This window comes from Phyllobates terribilis, unplaced genomic scaffold (assembly GCF_046119375.1).
Source record: "Phyllobates terribilis strain yellow unplaced genomic scaffold, ASM4611937v1 Scaffold_5__5_contigs__length_657084704, whole genome shotgun sequence".
Classification (NCBI taxonomy): Eukaryota; Metazoa; Chordata; class Amphibia; order Anura; family Dendrobatidae; genus Phyllobates; species Phyllobates terribilis.
This window is the reverse complement of record NW_027362765.1, coordinates 25,813,471-25,838,689: the sequence shown is the minus strand read 5'-3', so window position 1 is coordinate 25,838,689 and position 25,219 is coordinate 25,813,471. Positions and strand designations below refer to the sequence as shown.

The window sequence follows — 25,219 nt, the reverse complement described above, 5'->3', positions numbered from 1 at the left end:
ACCATCATAGCCAGTGATTGGGAGCATGGAGGAGTTGACTTGGTCAGCAATTCAACTTGTATTCTCTAGTCTCGTACAGACTGGAACATAACACCTACATGTTATATCTACTCATATGTTTCCTCTTATTATCTCCAGTATTTGTATTATTACACAGAATTCTTTGTGATGTTACATCGATCTCATCTTCTTCACATCAAGGTCACTACGATATTGGATCCTCTCAGTGGAGATCTTCTATATTTAGACAATTTCTGATTTACCCATTAAGGTTGGATATGGACAAGAACAAAATGGCGGAGAGGCTATTACAAGTTAACCTAGAGATCCTCTACCGACTTACTGGACAGGTGAGAGATTCTGATGATGTCACATTACATCATTCTTATCTATGGGAATAACAGATGGACAGAACTAGATGGTGAGGACTCTGGAAATGTCTGTAGTGAGATTTTTTAATGTGTGTCTCCATAACCAGGATTACACAGTAGTGAAGAAGACCTCTAGTGAGCACTGTCAGGCCCCTGTGTCTGATGGATGTGGAAGAACCCTGAGTCCAATCACAGGACCTCCATCTCACCCCCTGATACATGAGGACATCAATGACCAGAAGATCCTAGAACTCACCTACCAGATGATTGAGCTGCTGACTGGAGAGGTGACACTGCTGGGACACTATACAGCAACGCTATGAAAGGATTGGGGTGATGACTGTATCATTGTATGTTTCAGGTTCCTATAAGGTGTCATGATGTTGCTGTCTATTTCTCCATGGATGAGTGGGAGTATTTAGAAGGGCACAAACATCTGTACAAGGACGTCGTGATGGAAGTTCCCCAGCCCCTCACATCACCAGGTAATAGACAGGACTAAATATACACGGCCTATAATTATATCATTATCTGCGTGTAAAGAAAGAATTCAGTTTCTGTATGTGTTTCCTTTAGATCTATCCAGTAAGAGGACAACACCAGAGGGATGTCCCCGTCCTCTTCTCTCACAGGACTGTAAACAAGAAAATCCCAGCTTTTCTCTGCATCATCAGGTAGATGGAGAGAAGGTGTCTTGAAATCTCCTCTATGATGTGTAGACATCTGTGAAGGTCTTGTGCTCTGTCTTGTTTTATCCTCCAGCATTACGTGTTTTATACTTGTGTAAAGAGAACGGTGGAGATGGTAGGATTAGAGGTGATCATAGATGTGACTTCTTCATCTGTCTGTGACTTTTACAATATTTGTTTCAGGGTAAAGATCTGACCCATAATAATACTACAGAGACATATGTGAGGGGTGATGAGCGGTGTAAAGAGGAGTTTCCTACAGATAACCGTCCAGGTGAGTAGTAACCAATAAATACAGAGAAGTCACAGATTTTTCTGAGTGTTCAGCTTTCACTGATTTGTCAGCGGCGTAGTCCGGACATATCACAATCATGTGATCACCATTCTGCCGTTAGACCCCTACATGTTCCTCCACTCAAAATTTTTACAATTACTTTGGGCATTGATTGCCCTATCTCTATAGAGCTTACAACCTGGAGATTCCACCTACCCTCTGAAATTAGAAAATGCTGACCCTTACCTGCCCAGATCTGTAGACTACAAAGCCAAATGACAGGGTATGTAGAATGTGCTGACAAATTGGAAAATAATTAGAAGAAAAATATTATGACGGGCCTCTAATAGAAAGTGGGGGGTAATGATGCTGTTACCTTCCTAGAACCCTGAAATCTTATTAGATGAATCTACCTTCTCGTCTGTGCTGCTGAATGTGCTCATATGGTCCCTACAAGACCAGGTCTAGTTTTTCTAGGCCAAAGTTCACTTTTACGATTAATAACATTAAATATGCAGTGAGGGCAAGTGTGGATTTCTGTACAATAACAGCAGAGTTTCCCTTTATCCTGATTTTCCAATTTCTTTTAAAACCAACTAAATCAAAGAGAATTGTCGTAAACTACACAAAAAACTTTACACTTGTGCCATGATATATTTCTAAGCTGTTTGTTTTCAATCCTAAAGAATTCAGATTACTGCACAATATCTCCTGAAATGTGGAGCACTAATACCTTCTCTACTCTTCTGGCCAGAACTCCTAGTAGCTTCAATGGTCCACCATAAATGACTGCATCTCTGGTTTAGTCTTGTAATTCTTCCCCTGAACATACTTTCTTATTGGAAATGTAACATGTTGCGATTGCAGCATTTGGGAGGCTAGGAGATGGGGCTCCTTCTCCCATCTGATTAGTGCCTCTGCGACATCATCGCAAGGGCCTGATCATTGTCATGGCAACTCAAGGTTGTCATGTTGACCTCAGGGTCTGAGAGTCAGAGACCTATGGCAAGCCTGTTAGACCATGACAGGAGCATGGTCTAAGAGGCTTCTGTCAGTGTAATATTGACAGGTAAAATGCATTACAATGCATTAGACCAGCGACCTGAGCAATAAAAGTTCAAATCCCATAGAGGGACTAAGTAAAAGAAAAGAAAATTATACCAATAAATAGGTATATTTATGTAAAAACAAAAATAAGCAAAAAAAAGTACACATATTTGTTATCGCCGTGTTCCAAACGACCTGACATACAAAACTGTCACACTAGTGAATCTCTTAAGTGAACGTCGTCAAAAATGCGGCAAAAAACAATTGTAAAGGAAATCTATAACCAATATGTAAATGAAATGCAATAGTGCTGCTGCCTTAAGGAATGTGCTAATGAGTTAGCAAAAGAGCTGCAATCCTAAAGCACTATGTGCCCCAGTGCTAAAATGCCAAATGCTAATAAAGAATACAAGGATGCGCTGCAATGCTACTCATTTATAAAAATGTTAGACAAATGGTCCTACCTGTCAACCGAAATAGCTGTACACAGGAAAAAATGATGAGCCTTCCAAACTCTAATAGTTAATGCTCCAGACAGCGGGGGAGTGCAGCACAATTATTGACACGGCCTGTCAGTTCACTATCCACCTGGATAGCTGCTCAGGACTGTGAGCATGCAGACGATACTGCTGTGGATAGGAATAGCATTAACGGTGCAGGAGATCTGGATCTGTGGCTACTGGATGATGAGGATATCCGATGAAGCAGGATCTGTTGTGTGCCGGTGCGGCTAATGTGGCGGTACAGTTCAGATTCTTGCTGCGTGCCAGTCAGGCTGGTGTAGTGGCAGTCAGCAGGGAGTCCAGTATGGAGAGGCTGCAATATTCCTGTAATAGCTGAATAGTAGGTGTATAGTTCAAGGCAGATGAAGACAAGGGGTGCCACCCAGTGTCTGACCAGGAATCTGCACACTGAGATGAAGGTATCCACCTAAAGCCAGTGATGTGTGCCGGCCGGTCACACCTGTGTGGCAAATAAGAACAAGGATGTATTCGATATGTATCAGTGTGACGTCACAAAGGCTGTGGGCTTGCTCTAAAAGGAGGTTCACCCAGCGCTAATCCAACATGTTTCCGAGGCTATGGCCTCCTTCATCAGGGATTGCAGATACCATAAGCATCCTTGTACTTGTAGGTGTACACTACTGATTGGTTTGGGGCTCAAATAGGGTATTATAGAAAAGCAAAAAGCTCTATCTCACTCTTAAGACTGTAGCTCTCAGAATATAGTGATGCAAATAACAATTCTTTTTTCTATCAAATATTTTTTATTGTGTAAAAGCAGCAAAACATAAAAAAATATATAAATGTGGTATTACTGTAATCGTACTGACCTGAAGAATAAAGCTACCTTATCACTTTTACTATACGATGAGTCTTTGTTAATTTTGCCTCAAGAAAATCAGAATAGAAAGTGTTCAAAAAATGTTAGGTGCCTGAAAATGGTACCAGTAAAAATGTCAACTTGTCCTGCAAAAAACAAGACCTCACATGACTGTTGGCAGAAATATAAAAACACTATACAGTGGGGAAAAAAGTATTTAGTCAACCACCATTGTAGCCCTGCTCCAGACTGGGAAGACTGAGTCTGCAATAGGCAAGCAGCTTGGTGTGAGGAGCAATAATTAGAAAATGGAAGACATACAAGACCACTGATAATCTCCCTCGATCTGGGGCTCCACTCAAGATCTCACCCCGTGATGTCAAAATGATCTCAATAACAGTTAGCAAAAATCCCAGAACCACACAGAGGGACCTGGTGAATGACCTGCAGAGAGCTGGGCACAACGTTACACAGGCTACCATCAGTAACACACCAAGCCGCCAGGGACTCAGATCCTGAAGTGCCAGACGTGTCCCCCTGCTTAAGCCATTACATGTCTGGGCCCGTCTGAAGTTTGCTAGAGAGCATTTGGATGATCCAGAAGAGTAGTGGGAGAATGTCATATGGTCAGATGAAACCAAAGTAGAACTGTTTGGTAGAAACACAATTAGGCGTGTTTGGAGAAGAAAAAATGCTGAGTTGCATTCAAAGAACACCATACCTAATGTGAAGCATGGGGGTGGCAACATCATTCTTTGAGGCTGTTTTTCTGCCAAGGGACCAGGACGACTGATCCGTGTACATGAAAGAATGAATGGAGCCATGTATCGTGAGATTTTGAGTGCAAACCTCCTTCCATCAGAAGGGCATTGAAGATGAAACGTGGCTGGGTCTTTCAGCATGACAATGATCCCAAGCACACCGCCAGGGCAACGAAGGAGTGGCTTCGTAAGTAGCATTTCAAGGTCCTGGAGTGGCCTAGCCAGTCTCCAGAACTAAACCCTATAGAAAATCTTTGGAGGGAGTTGAAAGTCCGTGTTGCCCTGCAACATCCCCAAAACATCACTGCTCTAGAGTAGTGTTGAGCGAATTTGTTCGGCGAATGTTTGAAAGTTTTAAATTCGGCACGACTATGGCACATTCGGATTCGTGATCGCTAAGGCAAGCAAATTTTCTTAAAATCGTAAAAGTTCAACGAATTTGTGCGGGTTCGCGAATACCGGGCAACCATGGCGTTTTGAACAGTTTTGTTAGCATAGTGCAAGTGTATGATGAGCGGTGACATGTGCAAGGTGAGTGTGGGGGCTGTGGAGAGCTTAGAACAGGTCAGATCAGTGGCGCACTGTTTTTTTTTTTTTTCCTGTGGGTGGTAACTTTAACTGAGGAAATTGCGGCCAGCAAGTCATAGCGCAGGAAGCATCTACACTGTCCAGACATAAGGGCTTCTGCAATTAGCTGCAGAAATCATATGTCCTCTCAATATAAAAAGCGGTCATGTTCCCTCAGCGCCATTATATCCATGTCACTGCTGGAGACAAACGCAGCTCAGTGTGCTCCTGTGTAATGAGAGATATTAGCTGGATAGATGGGCGCTTGTGTGGCAGTCAGATAGTGTAGATAATTCCTGGCCTGTGTGCCTCTGCAACCGCTGGTGCAGCACATTTTTGGTGTTCTTGTGCAAGTACTGAGATTCTGACAGAAACAGAGTGCCCATGCCATACAATAGTGCTGTGCACCGCCGGTATAGAGCTCCATGTCTCAGTAAATCTTTTTTTGCTCTTGCTAATGTGATCAAGTAAGCGCAGTGCACCTTTTCATTTAGTGGGGTTGAAATTGTGCACTGCACAGTCTGCAGAGCTTCTTATTGCAGAGCACAAAATCTGTGTTTTTTTCTGTTGCTATTGTGGTATTGAAAGCTGTGTGCACTAAAGTTTTTTTTTTTAGTGTCTGATACTATTTTAGTGGAGTTGAAAAATATTTTTTCCTGTGCCAAAAGTCATACAATGCTATAAGCCAGCTACTACATCAGTGGGGGTCAAATTCAGCTTGTACGCACAGTCAAACCTATATATATTTTTGGTTGAGAGGTAAAGTCCACCAAAGGTTTTTTACTGTGGCAAAGTTGATCCAGTCTGCTAAAAGGCAGATCCTATTTTAGTGGCAATGAACTTGTCCTGGTTTCACAGTTAAAAAAACAAAAATTCTCTTTCTAGGCCCAGTCCAAAAAATGTTTTTTCCTGTGCCAAAAGTCACACAGAGCTATAAGCCAGCTACTACGTCAGTGGCGGTCAAAGTCATCTGGACGCATAGCTTATGCAGGGTAACCCAAAAATATCTTTTGCTCTGAGTAAAGTGATACAGCTGGCTAGATCTGAGTTTGAAATATTTTGGAGCATATATTCTATGTCATACTGGCCTCATCCACATTCAAAAAAAAAATTTCTTCTGTTCCTAAAGTAATACAGCAGGGGACATCTCAGTTTGAAATGGTTTGGAGAATATCTCGTAGGTTTTATCGGCCTCATGCACACTAACAAATTTCTTTTGTCTGTTAGTAACGTTATACGGCAGAGCATATCTTACCTTTGCATTTAGTGTCGCTGAAATTCAGGTGTGTGCTGAGCTGTTGCACAGGAAAAAAATGTATTTTTCTTTAGTTAATTGCGTGCTCCTACCACTGTATCTGACTAACATGAGTGTGAAAAACAGAGGGCGTGATGGAAGAGGGAATAGGCTTGGTGTTCAAGGTGTACGTGGGGTACGTGGTAATGTTAGTGAAAGCACTAGTGAACCAACACAAACAGGTCCTATACAAAGACAACTGACAACTTATGTTAGTGGACGGCCTACTGCACTCCCTTCCTTTGGCAGCCGCACAGTGATACGCCTTGTAGATAAGGCTCAGAAAGAGCAGGTGCTCCAGTGGATGGCAAGCTCTGCTTCCACTGCCCTCTCCTCTTCTTCCTCCACCTCAACATCACACGCAGTACAGTCCACAGAGGTGGCACCCCAATTACTCTTGCTTCCCCCTGCGTCACAACTGAACAACTGCCCAACTGACAGGGCGGGTCTGTAGAACTCTTACCCATTCTACACCATGGGCATCAGAAGTGTACTCTAAACAGTCAGAGTCAAGGGGAGGAAAGCATCTGCACCGATGCCCAAAATTTTTTTAGCTTGGATTCGGGGCAGGATGAAGTAGGGTCCGAGCAGGTTCCTGACCCTCCTCACCAGACATTAACCACAGGGGAGGAAGGTGATGGCGATGAGACTCAGGTACCTGAGGCTCATGCGGACTGTACTGTGCTGTGCTGTCAGGGCAACAAGAGGAGAGGGGTCACTCTGAGGGCGAGGAATGGGATAACACATTGGATGATGACGAGGTTGAAGATCCTACTTGGTGTGAACCCAGAGTCACGCAGCCGAGTAGCTCATCTGAGGAGGTGGGGAAGTAAGAAGAGGAGGTTACATTTCACCCTACGGCGAAGACACGGAGTGATGCAAGCACGAAGAGCAATGCATCCTTTGCCATAACCGTGGCTATGGCCAGCAGCTGTCTCAGGTCTGCTGCTCGCAGGGGCAGCAAGGGTTGCCTAGCATGGGCCTTTTTTCTCACTGCAAAGGATAAGCCAACTTACGTTAGCTGCAAACTTTGCTTTAAAAAACTCAGTAGAGGGAAAATCTGCAATAATTTGACTACTACATGCATGAACGTTCACATGCTCAAACAACATTCTTTACGCTGGGAATCTTACCTCAATGAAATGCGGACCAGCGCACCTTAACAACCATCAGCTGCCCCATCAAACGCATCTGCTGTTTCTTCCTCCGCCTCTGTTACCGTGCCAAGTTATGTCACGCAGGTGTCCGACAGAACCAGCTGTATACCCGCTGCAGTTAGGCTGAGTGACAGCCCGTCAGCTGTAAGTGAAGTGGACATGCCTTCTGTGTTTGTCTCTCTGAGCACACCACACGTTTCTCAATCCACCGTAACATCTCCGCCTGCACCTCACTCACGGTCTATCGGTTAGTTTGTTTCACCGTACTCTGCCCTCTCTCAGCACTACAGCCAGCCCTCAATCCCACTGTTGTGGTCACGTAAAAGATTGTTTCATCCTACGCATGACAAAGCTAAGAGGTTCAACTCCACCATCTCCAATCTGTTGGTCACAGAAATGGTGATCTTAGGCCCTATTTTTTATATGTAAACACTTCTGATTGAGTCTGCATCTCCTGGGTTGGCTGTAGTGGGACAGGTATGGGTCTGCGTTAAACTACTTGTAGTCTAATGACATTGATGCCACTTCGGTGGTGTTAGGCCCTCATTTAGGGCAATGTGAACACTCCTGGTTAGGTCTCCATCTCCTGAGTTGGCTGTACTGGAAGAGGTGTGGGTCTTATTTACACTATTTCTACAGTAGTGAAATTGATGCCACTTTGCTGGCATCTGCCACTAATTTTTTTAAATGTTGGGAATCTTGATTGGGTCTCCATCTATTGGGTTGGCTGTAGTGGAACCTTACTGTTCTGCAGTCTAAGTTGTGTATGGTTGCGTACCAGTCCTTGCTGCACTCCTGATACAGACTCTGCCTGCTGCACTCCTGATACAGACTCTGCCTGCTGCACTCCTGATACAGATTCTGCCTGCTGCACTCCTGATACAGACTCTGCCTGCTGCACTCCTGATACAGACTCTGCCTGCTGCACTCCTGATACAGACTCTGCTTGCTGCACTCCTGATACAGACTCTGCTGCACTCCTGATACAGACTCTGCCTGCTGCACCATCTAGTCTGTCCTACTGGGTCCAGCTGCTGCTGCGCGTCCGTTGGTCTGTCCTGGAGTGGCACCTGGCGTTCATCAGGAGCCAAATCTAACCTCACCATCAGAGGCTCTAGTGAACAGTCCGGTGCTTGCTTAGTCACGCCCCTCCTGGCTCTCCGGGGTCCGTGGCACAGTGGTTCCACAAACCACGTCCGTGACAGTGTGCCCTCGCAGGCAGGGTCCTGTCTCCTGTTGTACCAGTAGGTGACCCCTTTTGAAATGTAAAGCACAACAGAATAAATGTCTCTGTCACAGTACTGATAATTATAGTACTTGTCCTATGGGTCAATTGATGGCACTTCCCTGGTGTCTACACCTAATTTGAAGTGTTTTTCTAGGTGTTGTATATGCATTACAGGCCTCTCGCATCTTTTTAAGTGGGAGAACTGGCACAATTGGTGGCTGGCTAAATACTTTTTTTTCCCCACCGTAGCTCTCAAAATATGGCGATGCTAAAACTTGTTTTTTTTGTAAAAGAAAGCATCTTTTAGTGTGTGACAGCAGCCAAACATAAAACCTGATATAAATCTGGTTTTGCTGTAATCCCACTGACCCGAAGTATAGAGTTGTCTAATCACTTATATCACATAAGGAACGGCGTAAAAAAAGAAATACCAATTCTTGACCTGCTGTTGATTTGTTCATTCTGTCTCCCAAAGATCACAGCAAGGCTCAGCACACATTTACAGTATTGCTCAAAATAATAGCAGTGTGTTCAAAAACATGAGTTAAGCACAAAATCTTTATACTAGTTTTTATTCCCATGCATTGGGAACATTGTATACTGTTTACTAATTAAAAACATGAAAAGAAATGTATATAATTTTTAACTACTTTACATATAATATAAAAAAAATTAACATTGGGCTGTTCTAAAAAATAGCAGTGTCTGCATTTGTCTTTACAAACTCACAATATTTACTCTTTTTTTTTTTTTTTGAGAATTTGGCATTCCTGTGAATCTTTATGTTGCATAGAGGCAACCAAGTTCTGGCACCTGTCAACTGTTATTTCAGCCCAGGATGCTTTGACTACACGCCACAATTTTTTGGCATTTGTTCTTTGCCTCAGAAACTGCATTTTTTATGTCATTCTCAAATTCGAACCAAGATTTTGCTAGTTTACTGGTGTGTTTAGAGTCGTTGTCTTGTTGAAACATCCATTTCAAGGGCCTCTTCAGTGGTAAGGCAACTTGACCTCTTCAAGTATTTTAATTTGTGCAAACTGGTCTATGATCCCTGGTATGTGGTAAATAGGTCCGACACCATAGTTAGAGAAACATACCGATATCATGAGGCTTGCACCACCATGCTTCAATGTCTTCAGAGTGTACTGTGGCTTAAATGCAGAGTTTGGGAGTCGTCTGACAAACTGTCTGCGGCCCTTGGACCCAAAAAGAACAATTTTACTTTCACCAGTCGACAAAAGGTTTCTCCATTTCTTTTTAGGCCAGTTGATGTGTTCTTTGTCAAATTGTATCCACTTCAGTACATGTGTTTTTTTTAACATTGGGTCTTTGCAGGGACTTCTTGCTAAGAGATTAGCTTCACACAGGCGTCTTCTAACTGTCACACTACTCACAGGTATCTTGAGACTGTCTTTGATCATCCTGGAGCTGATCATTGGCTGAGCCTTTGCCATTCTGGCTATTCTTCGATCCATTCGAATGCTAGTCTTCCGTTTTCTTGCACGTCTCTCTGGTTTTGCTTTCCATTTTAAAGGAAAGGAACATTTTATGGGAAAAGTGTATTTTTTCATTTTCGACATTATAAAATTCTGTGAAGCATCTACGGGTTCAATGTGCTCACCAAAGCTCTAGATAAATTCCTTGAGGGGTTTAGTTTTCAAAATGGGTTCACATGTGGGGGGTTTCCATTGTTTAGGCACATCAGGGGCACTTGCAAATGCGACATGGTGTGCGCTATCTATTCCAGCCAATTTTGCGCTCCAGAAGTCGATAGGCGTTCATTCCGAGCCCTGCTATGTGCCCAAACAGTAGTTTTTCACCACATATGATGTGTTGGTGTACTCAGGAGAAATTGCACAACAAATGTTATGGTCCATTTTCTTCTGTTACTTTTGTGAAAATTCAAAATTTTTGGCAAAAGCAATATTTTTGTGGGAAAAAGTAACATTTTCATTTTTCCATCCACATTGCTTTTATATTGGTGAAGTCCCTAAAGGGTTAATAAAGTTCTTGAATGTGGTTTTGAGCACTTTAAGGTTGTAGTTCTTAAAACGCTGGCATAGGCCCCTCAGTCACTTAACATGGGATGTGGTCCCCTAAAAAATTGGTTTTGTAAATTAGGTTGGAAAAATTAGAAATTGCTGATAAATTTTTAACCCTTTTAACTTCCTAACAATTTTTTTCATAAATGATGATGATGTGAAGTAGACAATGGTACATTTTATTTATTAACTATTTATTTATTAACTATTTTGTGTGATATAACTCTCTGGTTTAATGGCATAAAAATTCAAACTTTGAAAATTGCAAAATGTTAAAGGGTTTTTTTTGTCAAATTTTCGATATTTTCAGAAACAAAAGCGTATATCATATTGACCAAAATTTACCACTAGCATGAAGTAGAATGTATCATGAAAAAACATTCTCAGAATCACCTGGACATGTTGAAGCGATCCAGAGTTATAACCTCATAAAATGACACTGGTCTGTATTAAAAAAATTGGCGTAGTCAGGAAAGTGAAAACAGGCTGTAAAGGGGTTAATAAAAGGTCTCCTTTGTCTCTGCCAAATGCCTGAGATCTAAATTTAAGGCACCTCAGCTCTGCATTATTTTAAAAAGCTTTCTTTAAATGTATAGTATTTCTTCAAGAAACTCATCTGGCAGAAAATATGGGCTACTGCAATGGTTTAGATTGCCAAGAGTATCCAGACCATATACTCAGGGGCGTACATAAAAATCATGGGGCCCCATAGCAGAAGTTCTAATTGGGCCCCCGCACCCAGCAAAAAATAAAAAATTGATATTTGGCCTTGTCACGGAAGAGCATACCTCACAACTTTGCAGTCTTTTTCCTCCTACTGAAGGCTTAGATTCCCCTTTCATTGCACCCATAAAGGTTGATGTCATCAAAAGTGCCACACAAGCGTAGTTTGATACCACAATAATGAACTCCTACACAGTATCCTCCACACGCACAAACTTCCATAGCTCTCCAAATGTTATATAATGGACCCCACATAGCCCTGCAAATATTATAATAGCCCCATATAGTATAATGGGCCACATACTCCACCATATAGCTTACTGCTCGCCATATTCCTCGATATAGTATAATGCACCCTCCATAGTCCTCCATGCAGTATAATGGATCCTCATTAGTCCTCTATATAGTATAATGCACTCCCCATAGCTCTCCATATGGGAAAATGCACTCCCCATAGTCCTCCATACAGTATAATGAATTCCTCCATATAATGTCACGGGTGTGTCGGAGGTGACAGACAGTCGCCCTGCAGTGGCCTGTAGGAGATCTCCACGTTTGGCATTGCAGACAGCATCCTAGATAGTCACTGGGTTCTAAAGACAACCTACTATCTCCCTCTGGCCTGGGTGTATATATACCTGGTCTCTCCAGGTGGGCTTCGCCAGTTATATGCATTTCTGCTTTGGATCTTGGCTAAAGCAGCATCACGTCCTCTTTGAAGTCTTGAGGCCGTGTGCCCTGTTGGAGTTTCTTCTAAAAGCTAAGTTGTTATTCCCTTGTGTTGTCTTCCCATTTTGTCTTTAGAGTGCTAGCGAAGGTTGACTAGTGCTCATCTCCTTCCATCCCCAGCTATAGCCTTACGCCAGGGATAGTAGGGCGAGGCACGTGATCAGCGACAGCTTCGGAGGTTGTATAGGGACGGTAGGGAAAGTCAGGGTGATGCTAGTCCAGTTTAGGAGGTCGCCACTTCCACTTTCCCTAGTGTCTGGACTCCCTTTACCTTTCCCCCGTGTTGCTGTCACATCTGGCCCCATAGTCCTCCATATAGTATAATGTGCTCCCCATAGTCCCACATATAGTATAATGCACTGCATATAGTCCTTCATACAGTATAATGCATCCCAAGAGTTCTTTATATAGTATAATGCACTCCCTATAGTCTTCTATATAGTATAATGCACCCTCATAGTCCTCCATATAGTATAATCCACTCCCCTTAGTCCATAAAGTAGAATTCACTCCACATAGTCGATACAGTATGATGCACACCCCATAATCCACAGTATAATGCACACCCCATAATCCATATAGTCCTCCGTTCAGAATAATGCGTCCTCCATACAGAATAATGCATCCCCCATAGTCTTCCATTATAGTATAATGTGCTCCCCATAGTCCTCCATGTAGTATAATGCGCTTCCCATAGTCCTCCATATGGTATAATGCGCTCCTCAAAGTCCTCCATGTAGTATAATGCGCTCCCCGTAGTCAGTACAGTATAACTCGCTCCCTATAGTCCTCTATACAGTATTATGACCACCAGAATGTACTCATTGATTAACAAAAAAAGAAATACAATACTCACCTCTCCTCCTCGTTCTCCTGCTGCTCCGGTCTCTGCAGCGAGCGTTCTGAAGCTCCCACACATCTCATCACTGCGGGCATCATGTAGTAGAGCTTGTCAGTGCAAAGCTTCTGAGTGCAGAGCACAAAAACCTTTTTTTATCATTTACTAATGTGATAGTGCAAGCTGTGTTTGCCCAGTTTGTCATTTTTTTAGTGGGTGAACTTCAGCTGCATGCACAGTAAAACAAATATATTTTTTCTGTTGGCAAGCAGAGTCCACAAAAGATTTTTTTTGTGTCGCAAACATGATACACTCTGCTAAAAGCCACCTACTATCTTAGTGGCGGTGAACTTCAGCTGTTTTCAGAGTAAAAAAAAGATTTTTTTTGTCTTGCTAGGCAGAGTCCACAAAAGATTTTTTTTGTCTCGCAAACGTGATACACTTTGCTAAAAGCCACCTACTATTTTAGTGGCGGTGAAATTCAACTGTGTGCAGAGCTCATGCAGAGGAAAAAAAATTATTTTTTACTGTGACTAACGTGATACAGCAGGCTAGACCTGAGTTTGAAATATCTTGGAACATATATTCTATGTTATACAGGCCTCATCCACAGTCAAAAAATACTTTCTTTGATTCCTAACGTTATACAGCAGGGGACATCTCAGTTTGTATTAATTTGGAGAATATCTCCTATGTTTTACAGGCCTTATCCACACTAAAAAAAATACTTTCTTCTGTTACTAACATCATACACTAGGGGACATCTCAGGGTGCCAGGGGAGGATGGTTCACTGTGTTCGAGGAGGTTTGGCGATACCAGAAAAACTGTTAGTGAAGGTGTTAGTGAAGGCGAGGAACAAATGGAAGAGGAAGAGGTGAAGGGCGAGCAACAGTCAGAACATGAAGAGGATAATCATCCCCTCTCTGTTCGTGTTTGGCAGGAGGGGAAGGAGGAAACGAGCATCAGAATTACTCATCCACCAACACAGCATAGGCTTGAACCTCGTGAAAGAGACTGACATATGAGTGTGTTCTTGTTGCACTATCTGCAACATGATCATCATATAGTTATGATTCAAAATAGTGCTGACTACTGAGTTGCCACTCTGTCCGATCCACTTCATAAGAGTAAGTTTGGCCAGATGCTTCCCGCCTTGGAAAGGGACCCACGAATGCTAGAGTATCGAATCACGCTTTTACACAACCTCAAAATAGGTTTTCCCCAAGCAAGCAGTGAGGCACACAGTGTTCATCGCAACTCTACACTTCCAACCTCCGGCACATCAATTCGTCAACGCCAAAATATTAGCAGCAGCAGTAGTGTAAGTGGCAGAAGCAATTTCTGTGAGTTCTTTCACACATTTTTTAGACCAGCTTGTGCACCTGCACAACAGAGTACAAGTCTGACATGTGGTGAATGACAGGATGTGCACTCCTGATTGAGTCTCCATCTACTGGGTTGGCTGTACTGGAAGAGGTTCGGTCCTAATTACACTATTTCTACTGTAGTGAAATTAATGCAACTTTTCTGGTGTCTGCCACTATTTTTTGGAAATGTGGGGAATCCTGATTCGGTCTCCATATATTGTGTTGGCTGTAGTGGAAGAGATTTCTGTCTCCATTAAACTACTTCTACTCTGGTGAATTGATGCCTCTTTGGTGGTGTTAGGCCCTAATTTAGAGAAATTTAAACACTCCTGGTTAGGTCTCCATCTCCTGGGTTGGCTGTAGTGGAAGAGGTTTTGGTCTCCATCCATTAGTATAGTTATACTGTAATGAAATTAATTATTTGGTACAGATATTGTTCTCCACAAAGAGGTACACAAACATGATAAAATCAAAATTGGTTTTCAATAAACAACCATCAGCCGCCCCATCAAATGCATCTGCTGCTTCTTCCTCTTATTCTGTTTCTGTGCCAAATATTGTCACGCAGGTCTACGACTGCAGAACCTATGGTTGTAAACCCGCTCCAGTCAGGCTGAGTGAGAGCCCGTCAGCTGTAACAGAAGCGGACATGCCTGTTGTGTTTGTTTCACTGAGCACAACATATGTTTCTCAATTCACTGTCACATCTCCACCTGCACCTCACTCATGGTCTAGCAGTTTGCTTACTCTGCCCTCTCTCAGCACTGCAGCCAGCCCTCAATCCCGCAGTTGTGGTCACGTAAAAGATTGTTTATGCCTACACATGACAAAGCTAAGAGGTTGAACGCCACCATCTCCAATCTGTAGGCCATGGAAATGGTGGTCTTGGGCCCTAATTTTTTTTAAATGTGAACAATTCTGATTGTGTCTCCATCTGCTGGGTTGGCTGTAGTGGAAGAGATGTCGTTCCTAATTCTTCAATTTTTACTGTACTGAAATTGATGCAATTTTGCTGGTGTCTGCCACTAATTTTTGGAAATGTGGGGAATCCTGATAGGGTCTCCACCTGCTGGGTTGGCTGTAGGGGAACAGGGGTTGTTCCTAATTGTACAATTTCTACTGTACTGAAATTGATGCGAGTTTGCAGGTGTTTGCCACTAATTTTTGGAAATGTGGGGAATCCTGAAAGGGTCTCCATCTACTTGGTTGGCTGTAGGGGAAGAGGTGTCATTCCTAATTCCACAATTTCTACTGTACTGAAATTGATGCCACTTTGCTGATGTTTGGCCCTAATTTAGGGAACCATGAACACTCCAGGTTAGGTTTCCATCTCCTGGGTTGACTGTAATGGAAGAGGTGTAGTTCCTAATTCTACAATTTCTACTGTACTGAAATTGATGCCACTTTGCTGGTGTCTGACACTAATTTTTGGAAATGTGGAGAATCCTTATTGGGTCTCTATCTGCTGGGTTGGCTGTACTGGAAGAGTTGTCGGTCACCATTATACTAGTTCTACTTTACTGAAATTAATTCTTTGGTGCAGCTATTCTTGTCACAGAGGTACACAAGATATAATCAAAATTAGTTTTCTTAGTACCTTGGTATATAAAGCAGGATATATTTCATCTTTTAATTCTTCGATGCTGATATTATTCTTCATACAGGGGTACAAATTAGTAATGAGAGAGCACAAAATGTGCTCAACTTTGTAGTTCAGCAGTTTCTCAAAACCTACCCAGATTTGTCAGAGCTGCTTGTAAAAATACAATGCGTGTTTGCCAATTTCAGAAAGTCAGCTATAGCTTCCGCTACCCTAGCAGTGCTTCAGCATCGTTTGCAGCTTCCAGCTCACCGACTGTTGTGCTATTTAACCACATGTTGGAAATCAACGTTGCATATGTTGGGAAGGATTTGTGAGCAGCAGAAGGCAGTTGTTGAGTACCAGCTTCAACATTCCCATCGGCATTCAAGTCAGCCTCCGCACATAAGAGCTGATGAGTGGGCATGGATGTTTGACATCTGTGCCGTCTGCCAAAACTTTGAGGACTGCACCAAGATGGTGAGTGGCGATGACGCCATAATTAGCGGCACCATCACGCTTCTCTGTCTACTTAAATGCTCGATACTCACAGTTAAAGAGGAGGCATTGCAGGCGGAGCAAGGAAATATGCAGCCCAGCCTCATCTCATCTCAATGCGAATTGGGTGATAATGAGGAGGATGAGGAGGAGAACATGGACAGTCGTTCTCTTGGTGAGGACAGGGAACTCTTGGCTGTCTTGGAAGTCTTGATAACCCTCTTTCAGTCAGTGGGAAAGCTGTATGAGTTTCACTTAATGACCTTCAGTGGCCTAGACCATGTCTTTGCTTATGCACATTATTTCTCAAAACGCATTGCAGATCAGGCCATTGTCCAACTTTGTAGTGATTAAATTTAAGGCGTAAAGAAAGATCTTTGTCTGTGTCTGAGCACCACCGAGAAGTGTGAGCTAAGGTGAGGTTTGATGGGTTGCCATTGCTTATGCAACAAGCTGCATTAGAGGACTTTTAGGGAGAAATGACAGCCAGAGTAGATGCGGTTTCCCTCTATGCCAGTCCTTTCACCGAGCTAAGGAATATGGCTGTGGTGAAATACAACTCTCACCAAGAAGCTTTGTCAGACTGAAGAACATTAAACCCAACCGGGGATTTGATTCTGAGGGACCACCTTTCTTCCCCGCTAAAGAGCCCCATAACAGCTGCAAGGTTTGCGCTATGAACTCTCCTGATGGAGAAACCAGGACCCACCAGAGGATTCTCCGGTTCTCTGGTGGGCCCGTCCAACCATGCCAAGAAGCAGCTCTGGCTAAGATAAGTCTGTGTGAAGGTTCCTGGACACTCTATGGCTGCTTTTTTACTGAGGGGGAAACTCATGCAAACATGAGGAGAACATACAAAATCCTTGCAGATATTGTCCTTGCTGGGATTTAAACCCAGGATCCCAGCACTACATGGCTTCAGTGCTAACCGCTGAGCCACTGTGCTGCCCTCTCTGTTCTCCTGATATCTAACATGCTGGAGAAACTTGCACCTACTGCCACTCAGTATCTTCAGGTTTTTTTTGTGAGAAACTAGTGTATTTGGCCAGCCACTCAGTCTACCAAATTAAACTCTTGAGAAGGAAATTGGGGATGGCTTTGCTACTGGTACTTGAGGTACAGCTAATACCATGGCGCCGTGCCATACTTCACTGTAAATATTCCAGGCTGGTAGGGGCCAAGCAGGTTCCCACAGAAAAGTACCAGCATTAATGTTCTGGGACCTGTGCTTGTGGAAGGCGAGGATGACAGCAGGAGAAATAGTGGCGGCTGGGACCAAGTACGGAGACCCAGCCGCTGCCGACATGAGGTTGTGAAAAGCTTCCGCCTCCATGAGCCTAAAAGGCAACATTTCAAGTGCAAGCTGCTGTCCAGAAATGTGCCAGGTTAGTATTGCTGCCTGTGGGTGGGTGGCTGGCTGCATACTTGCGCTTGCATTCTAAGTACCTGAAAATTAAGGAGATGGATGGCCTCATCATCATCACAACCTGCAAGGTTTGCTCTATGAACTCACCTGAAGAAGGAGCCAGGGCCCACCGGAGGATTCTCCAGTTCTCTGGTGGGCCCATCCAACCTTGCCGAGAAGCGGCCCTGTCTAAGAAAAGTCTGTGTGAAGACACCCTATGGCTGCTCTTTTACTGTGGACTGGCTCTAGCAATCCATAAGATTGCAATCTAGAAGCTCCCTTCACTGACTCCCAGTTGCCCAGCGTATCCAGTTTAAACTACTAACACTGACGTACAAAGCCATCCATAAACTTTCTTCTCCATACATCTTTGAACTAATCTCCCTATATATTCCCTTCCGTAATCTCCGGTCCTCCCAAGACCTCCTTCTTTCCACATTTATTTGTTCCTCACCCAATCATCTCCAATACTTCTACCAAATATCCCCCATCCGCTGGAATTCTGTGCCTTAGCCACCACATTCGGATCCTTCAGACACAACCTGAAAGCCCATCTCTTCAAGTCAGACTACAGCCTGCCATTGCTTCGCTGCCACCTCAACACCACCGTAGCTAATGCAACGCCACAACCTACTGTCTCCTTCCCCACCATCCTGTAGAATGTAAGGCCACATGTGCAGGGTCTATAAATTTAAGATGCAATATGGCACCTTGGCAATGCCCAGTTAAGTTCTCCCTCTGATATCTAACAATAACAAACAGGTCATGCTGGTGAAACTTGCACCTACTGCCACTTAGTGTCTTCAGCTCCTTTGTGAGAAACTAATGTTTTCTCAGCCAGTCTACCAAATAAAATTCCTGAGGTACGGAAATTGTGGATAGCTTCGCTTCTGGTACTGGGTGCCAATACCAAACCGTGGTGTGCCATTCACTGGTTATCCCTGGCTGGTTGGAGACAAGCTCATTCCCACATAAAAGTACCAGCAAGCTAAGGAGATGTGGCCTCTATCACCATGAAGGAGTTTGCTCATTGTCTAGTAGTCTGGTTTTCATACTAAAGATCCTGTTCATTTTTATAGTTTTAAGTGAGCGCGCAAAGACTGTGGATTCTGCAGCAGCACATCCATGCCGGGATAGTGGCAGAGAAATTGCTGTACCATCAGGTTGAGGATGCAAGCCATGCAAGGCACGTGTGTGAGGTTGCCCCGGCGTAGAGCCGCCACCGGGTTTGCACCGTTATCGCACACAGCCTTCCCTTGCTCCTGGTACAGTGGAGACAGCCATTGTTCAAATTCAGCCTGGAGAGCTGTCCACATCTCTTCAGCTGTATGACTGCAATCTGCAAGGCATATTAATTTTAACACTGCCTGATGCGGTAAGCCCTGGCTGCGCAGTACAGAGGTAGGGGGTTTCTCTCTGCACTGTTGGAACACGTGTCTCAGTAAGGCAGAGGTTGAGGGCGCAGGTGGAGGCCCGAGAGGAGGTGGAGGATGCAGAAGTATTGGAGGAAGTGTTAGATACAGAGGTTTGTCTCGCAAGCCTTGGGGATTCCAACACTTGCTGTCTAGTGACACTTTGGTGTCTAGTGGTTTAGTTCTCCATCCCCTGGTGTGTAGTGGTTTAGTTCTCCAACACTAGCTGTTTAGTAGGTTAGTTCTCCAGCTAAGTTTATATTAGCTAAGTTCTCCATGTTCTGGTGTGTATTTATTTCTTTCTCCAACCCATCCATGCCTGCCCCCAGGAATTAACGTCTGGTGATGAGGGTTTGGATTCTTCTCGGACCATACTTCGTCCGGGCCCGGATCAACTGAAAAAAATTTTGGGCATTGCTACACATGCTTTCCCCCTTTTGAGTCTGTGAAGCTTTGGATCAGACCTCTGAAGCCCCGAAATAGAATGTGTGAAAAGCTCTGCAGACTCGCCCATCTGTGGTTCCCCACAATCAGTTGGCCGGTTGGAGAGTTGTCACGTGGGTGAAAACAAGGGTAATTAGGGTGCCACCTCTGAGGACTGTACTTTGCGTGATTTTAAGGTGCAGGAAGAGGAGCAGAGGCCACTTGATGAAGCGCTTGTCATCTACTGGAGCACATGTTCTTCCTGCCCCTCATCTACAAGGTGTACCGCTGTTCGACTGCCAACAATAGGGAGTGGAGTCCAGTAACAGAAGTTTTAAAAATGCTGCACAATTGCTCACTGCAGCAAAACAAACCTACTTCTCATCTCTCATATGTGTCTCACAACCCTAAACCGCTATTCAGTACTTTCAAGTACCTCCTCTGTACACCAGCTCCCCCTCCCTATCCTTTCATCTCAGCTGAAGACTTAGCCTCATTCTTCAAGCAGAAGATTGACAATATAGGGCAAAGCTTTTGCTTAAAGTCCCAACAGCCGCTTCTCATAATGACTCAACTCTCCTCCAAAACCAGCTTCTCCGCCATCACAAAAGATCATCTTTACTCTCCAAAACACATCTCACCAACTGTGAACTTGACCTAATACCATCCCACCTCTTTCCAAACTGTACCCCAGTCTTCATCCCAAGCCTAACCCTCCTCTTCAACCTGTCACTAACAACTGGCATCTTCCCCTCATGATTCAAACATACCTTGATCACACTCATCCTCCAAAAGCCCTCCCTTGACCCATCCTATGTTTAGCTATTGCCCGATCTCACTTCTCCCCTATGCCTCCAAACTACTGAATCAACACACCTATTTTGAACTGTCCTCCCACCTCTCCTCCTGCTCCCTCTTTGACCGCTTACTATCTGGCTTCTGACCTCACCATTCCACTGAAACTGCCCTGACTAAAGTCACCAACGACCTAGTAACTGCCAAATCCAAGCAAGACTACTCTGTGTTCCTCCTCCTAGACCTGTCATCTGCCTTCGACACAGTAGACCATACCCTCTTACTTCAGACTCTCATTTCTTGGCATCACAGACTTGGCCCTGTCTTGGATCTTTTCACACCTAACCGACAGGACATGCAGTGTCTCCCACTCACACCACCTCCTCATCTCACCCACCATGTGTCAGTGTCCCCCAAAGTTCAGTTCTAGGACCTAGGCTCTTCTCCGTCTACACCTTCGGCCTGGGACAGCTCATAGTCTCACTCCTTTCAGTATCACCTCTATGCTGATGACACACAGATCTACCTCTCTGGACCTGATATCACCTCCTTACTAACCAAAATCCCACAATGTGTGTCCTGTATTTCATCTTTCTTCTCTGCTAGATTTGTAAAAATTAACATGGATAAAGCAGAATGCATCATCTTTCCACCATCTCATTCACCCCCCCCCAACTGATCTATCTATCAAAGTGAATGGCTGCCCACTCTCCCCAGTTCCGCAAGCTTGACTCTGATCTGTCCTTCAAACATCAGATCCAAGCCCTTTCCACTTGCTGCTGACTCCAACTACAAAGTATGTCGGGAATCCGCACATTCCTCAACCATGAGTCTAGAAAAACACGCCCTCATCATCTCCCGCCTCGACTACTACAAGCTCCTGCTCTGTGGCCTCCCTTCTACCACTCTTACACCCCTCCAATCTATCCTAAACTGTGCTGGCTGATTAATCCACCTGTCACCCCGCTATTCCCAGACTTCTTCCCCCTGTCAATCCCTGCGCTGGCTCCCTGTTGCCCAGAGACTCCAGTTGAAAAGCCTAACTTTGGCATACCAAACCATCGAAAACCTGTCTCCTCCATACATGTGTGACCTAGTCTCCCTGTACTAGTTACCTGCATGCAACCTCCCATCCTTCCAAGATCTCCTTCTCTACTTCCCTCTTATCTCTTCTTGTCACAATCGCATACAAGATTTGTCCCTTACCTCTCACCTACTGTGTAACACTGTACACCAACACATCAGACTGTCGCCTACTGTGGAAAGCTTGAAAAGGAAGCTGACGACCCACTTCCTGTGACAAGCATGCAATCTGTGGTAAGCCTCGCTCCAGCATACCGCTGCACGACTAGTTGTACTCTGACCTACTGTACCCTCACCCATCCCTTGTACATTGTTTGTGCGTCCTCGCGGTTGGGTCCTCTCTCCACTTGTACCAGTCGGTGACCCCTTTTCACATGTAATGCGCCACGGAATAAATGTCCCTGTCATAATAATAATAATTCTAGTACTTGTACTTTGGGTCAATTGATGGCACTTTCCTGGTGTCTACCCCTAATTTGATGTGTTTTAGTTGCTTTTGGGCCTGTTTGAAGGTGTTGCATATGCTTTTTTTTGTTCCCCAATTGAATCCTATGGCATTCTGTAATGTTCGACGAACATTCGACCAATAAATTTGGCAAATGTCTAAATATTCGGTGAACATTTCCGTACCGAACATTGAAATGTTCGCTCATCTCTATTCCTAGCCAGGCCCCAGTTTTCAAATCTCACATGTGTCACTTTATGTGGTGATAACTTTGGATTCTTCTTCTGATTCCAGTGATTCTGAAATATGTTTTTTTTCTGTGACACATTGTAGTTTATGTTTCTGGTCATTTTAGATTAATACATTTTGCATTTATTTTTGAAATTACCTGAAAATTACAAATAATTTAGTAAGATTTGTAATTTTCAGACTTTAAATTTGTATGCTCCTTAATCAGATAATAATACCAGACAAAATAATAAATAACATTTACCGTATTTCTACTTTTGGTCAGCAGCATTTGTCCAACATCCCGTTTTTGGGTTTTTTTTAACGTTCTTTTATTTTATTTTTTTAGGATCATAGAAGGATGACAACTTTAGCAAAACGTTTTTATATGTTAAATTTAATTTATAAAAACTATTTTTTGGGTAACAAATAACTTTTGAAATCATTATTCTTAGTGGCTGGACAGGGCCTGCGCTTCCCAATGTTTCCTCAATCACCTGTTTTGTGCAGAATGAGTAGAAGTTTTTTTGTATCGTTTTCGTCTACATAACATTTTTTGGTGGCTTTTTATTCTAATATTTGGGAGGCAGAATGAACAAATAGTTGAAACCTAGATTGTGAGCCCTTGTTACCAGTGAGTAACTTCTATTGTCTAAGATTCTTGTACTTGTTTATATTATGTATACCCCTTTTCACATGTAAAATGCCATGGGATAAATAGCACTATAATAATAAATAATAATAATAACACCGCGCTCTACTGGTTCATGCTATGAGGTCTTCTTTTAGACTGTGAACTGTCATTGTATTAGTGAATAATTAAATTTTGCTATATAACTTCCAATTTCTATGGACATTTTGAGTAGAAATGTTCAAAAATCGAAATTTCAACGATATTTTATTAAAAAATAAATAATTGGTTTTATTCTTGGCAGATGATGGTACCAAGAGATCAGAGAGACAACTGACATCTTCAATTTTTAAATCAGATGACCTTGAGATCACACAGGATGCAATTGAAGTGAATGCCATTACTCCAGATATACCATCATCCCTTCACAGCAAAAAACTATCATCTGACCCTTCGAAACAGGTCCTATCTTCTGATTCATTACAGACTACTAAGAAAAATAAAAATCAGAAAAGAGGCATTACAAAACAAACTGCTCTGAGAGCAAAGAAGCCAATTACACATTCAGAATATGGAAAGAGTTTTCCCCTCAAAACGTCTTTGGTTAAACATAAAAAAATTCACACAGGGGAGAAGAGATTTTCGTGTTCCATATGTGGGAGATATTTTAACCAGCAATCAGCTCTTGATAGGCATGAGAGAATTCACACTGGTGGGGAGAAGCCATATTCATGTTCAGAATGTGGAAAATGTTATGGACAGAGATCACACTTAGTTACACATCAGAGAACTCACACAGGGGAGAGGCCACATCTATGTTCAGAATGTGGGAAATGTTTTAAACATAAATCTAATCTTGTTATTCACCAGAGAACCCACACAGGGGAGAAGCCATATTCATGTTCAGAATGTGGGAAATGTTTTGCACTGAAATCTCACCTTAATATACACCAGAGAATGCACACAGGTGAGAAGCCTTTTTCATGTTCAGAATGTGGAAAATGTTATGGACAGAAATCACATCTAGTTACACATCAGAGAACTCACACAGGAGAGAAGCTGTTTTCATGTTCACAATGTGGAAAATATTATGGACAGAAATCACACCTAGTTACACACCAGAGAACTCACACAGGAGAGAAGCTGTTTTCATGTTCGGAATGTGGAAAATGTTTTGTACGTAAATCATCGCTTGTTACTCACCAGAGAACTCACACAGGGGAGAAGCCATTTTCATGTTCAGAATGTGGAAAATGTTATGGACAGAAATCATATCTTCTTACACATCAGATAACTCACACAGGGGAGAAGCCTTTTTCGTGTTCAGAATGTGGGAAATGTTTTGCATGGAAATCACACCTTGTTATACACCAGAGAACTCACACAGGGGAGAAGCCTTTTTCGTGTTCAGAATGTGGAAAATCTTTTGCATGGAAATCACACCTTGTTACACACCAGAGAACTCACACAGGGGAGAAGCCATATTTATGTTCAGAATGTGGGAAATGTTGGTCAGATAAAACAAGTCTTGTTCAGCACCAGAGAATTCACAAAAGGAGACGCAATATTGATGTTCAGAATGGGGATTATGTTTTGTAAAGAAATCAGTTTTTGTTAAGCACGAGAGAATTCACACAGTTCTCCTCTATTAATGTTCATATTAAAAATGTGGGAAATGTTTTGAAAAATAATACTATTTTGTTATACATCTAAAATCCCACAATGGGAGAAGCCAATATCATACCTGGAATGTGAAAAATGAATTACTATAAAACATTTTGTTAAACATCAAAAATAATGCACATGGGGAGAAACTATATATTTTATTGACAAATTGTCAAAAACCATATAACAGGCAGTCTTATAATTAAACGAGAAAGGGAAATTACTTTAGAACTTACTGTATTTTTTTGGACTATTAGACGCACTTTTAGCACACAAAATTGTTGCTAATGACGGAGCAGAATGCAAAGCCGTTCCCGATCACTGACGGTACTGTTCTCTCCTCCTGCCGAACACTAATATTTGTGGTCGCTGCAGGGCAGGAGAGGAATATAACTAGACCTGCCCAGAGGCTGTTCATTCTGAGTGAGCAGCTGAAGGACATTCCACCTAACTAGCTCCAGAACCTTTCACATGACCTGGAAGGAACTGCAAAATGTGGTAATGTATACACAGTATATGTGTATGCAAATGTGTATATGTAATAGAGCTGTGTGTATGTAAATGTGCATACAGTGGATACGGAAAGTATTCAGACCCCTTTACATTTTTCACTCTTTGTTTCATTGCAGCCATTTGGTAAA

At 43.0% G+C, this 25,219-nt stretch overlaps 1 pseudogene; it reads left to right on the top strand.

The window, feature by feature from the left end:
- The window catches only part of LOC141271397 (uncharacterized), a 99,570-nt pseudogene that overhangs the window by 6,677 nt on the left and 67,674 nt on the right, over window positions 1–25,219 (top strand).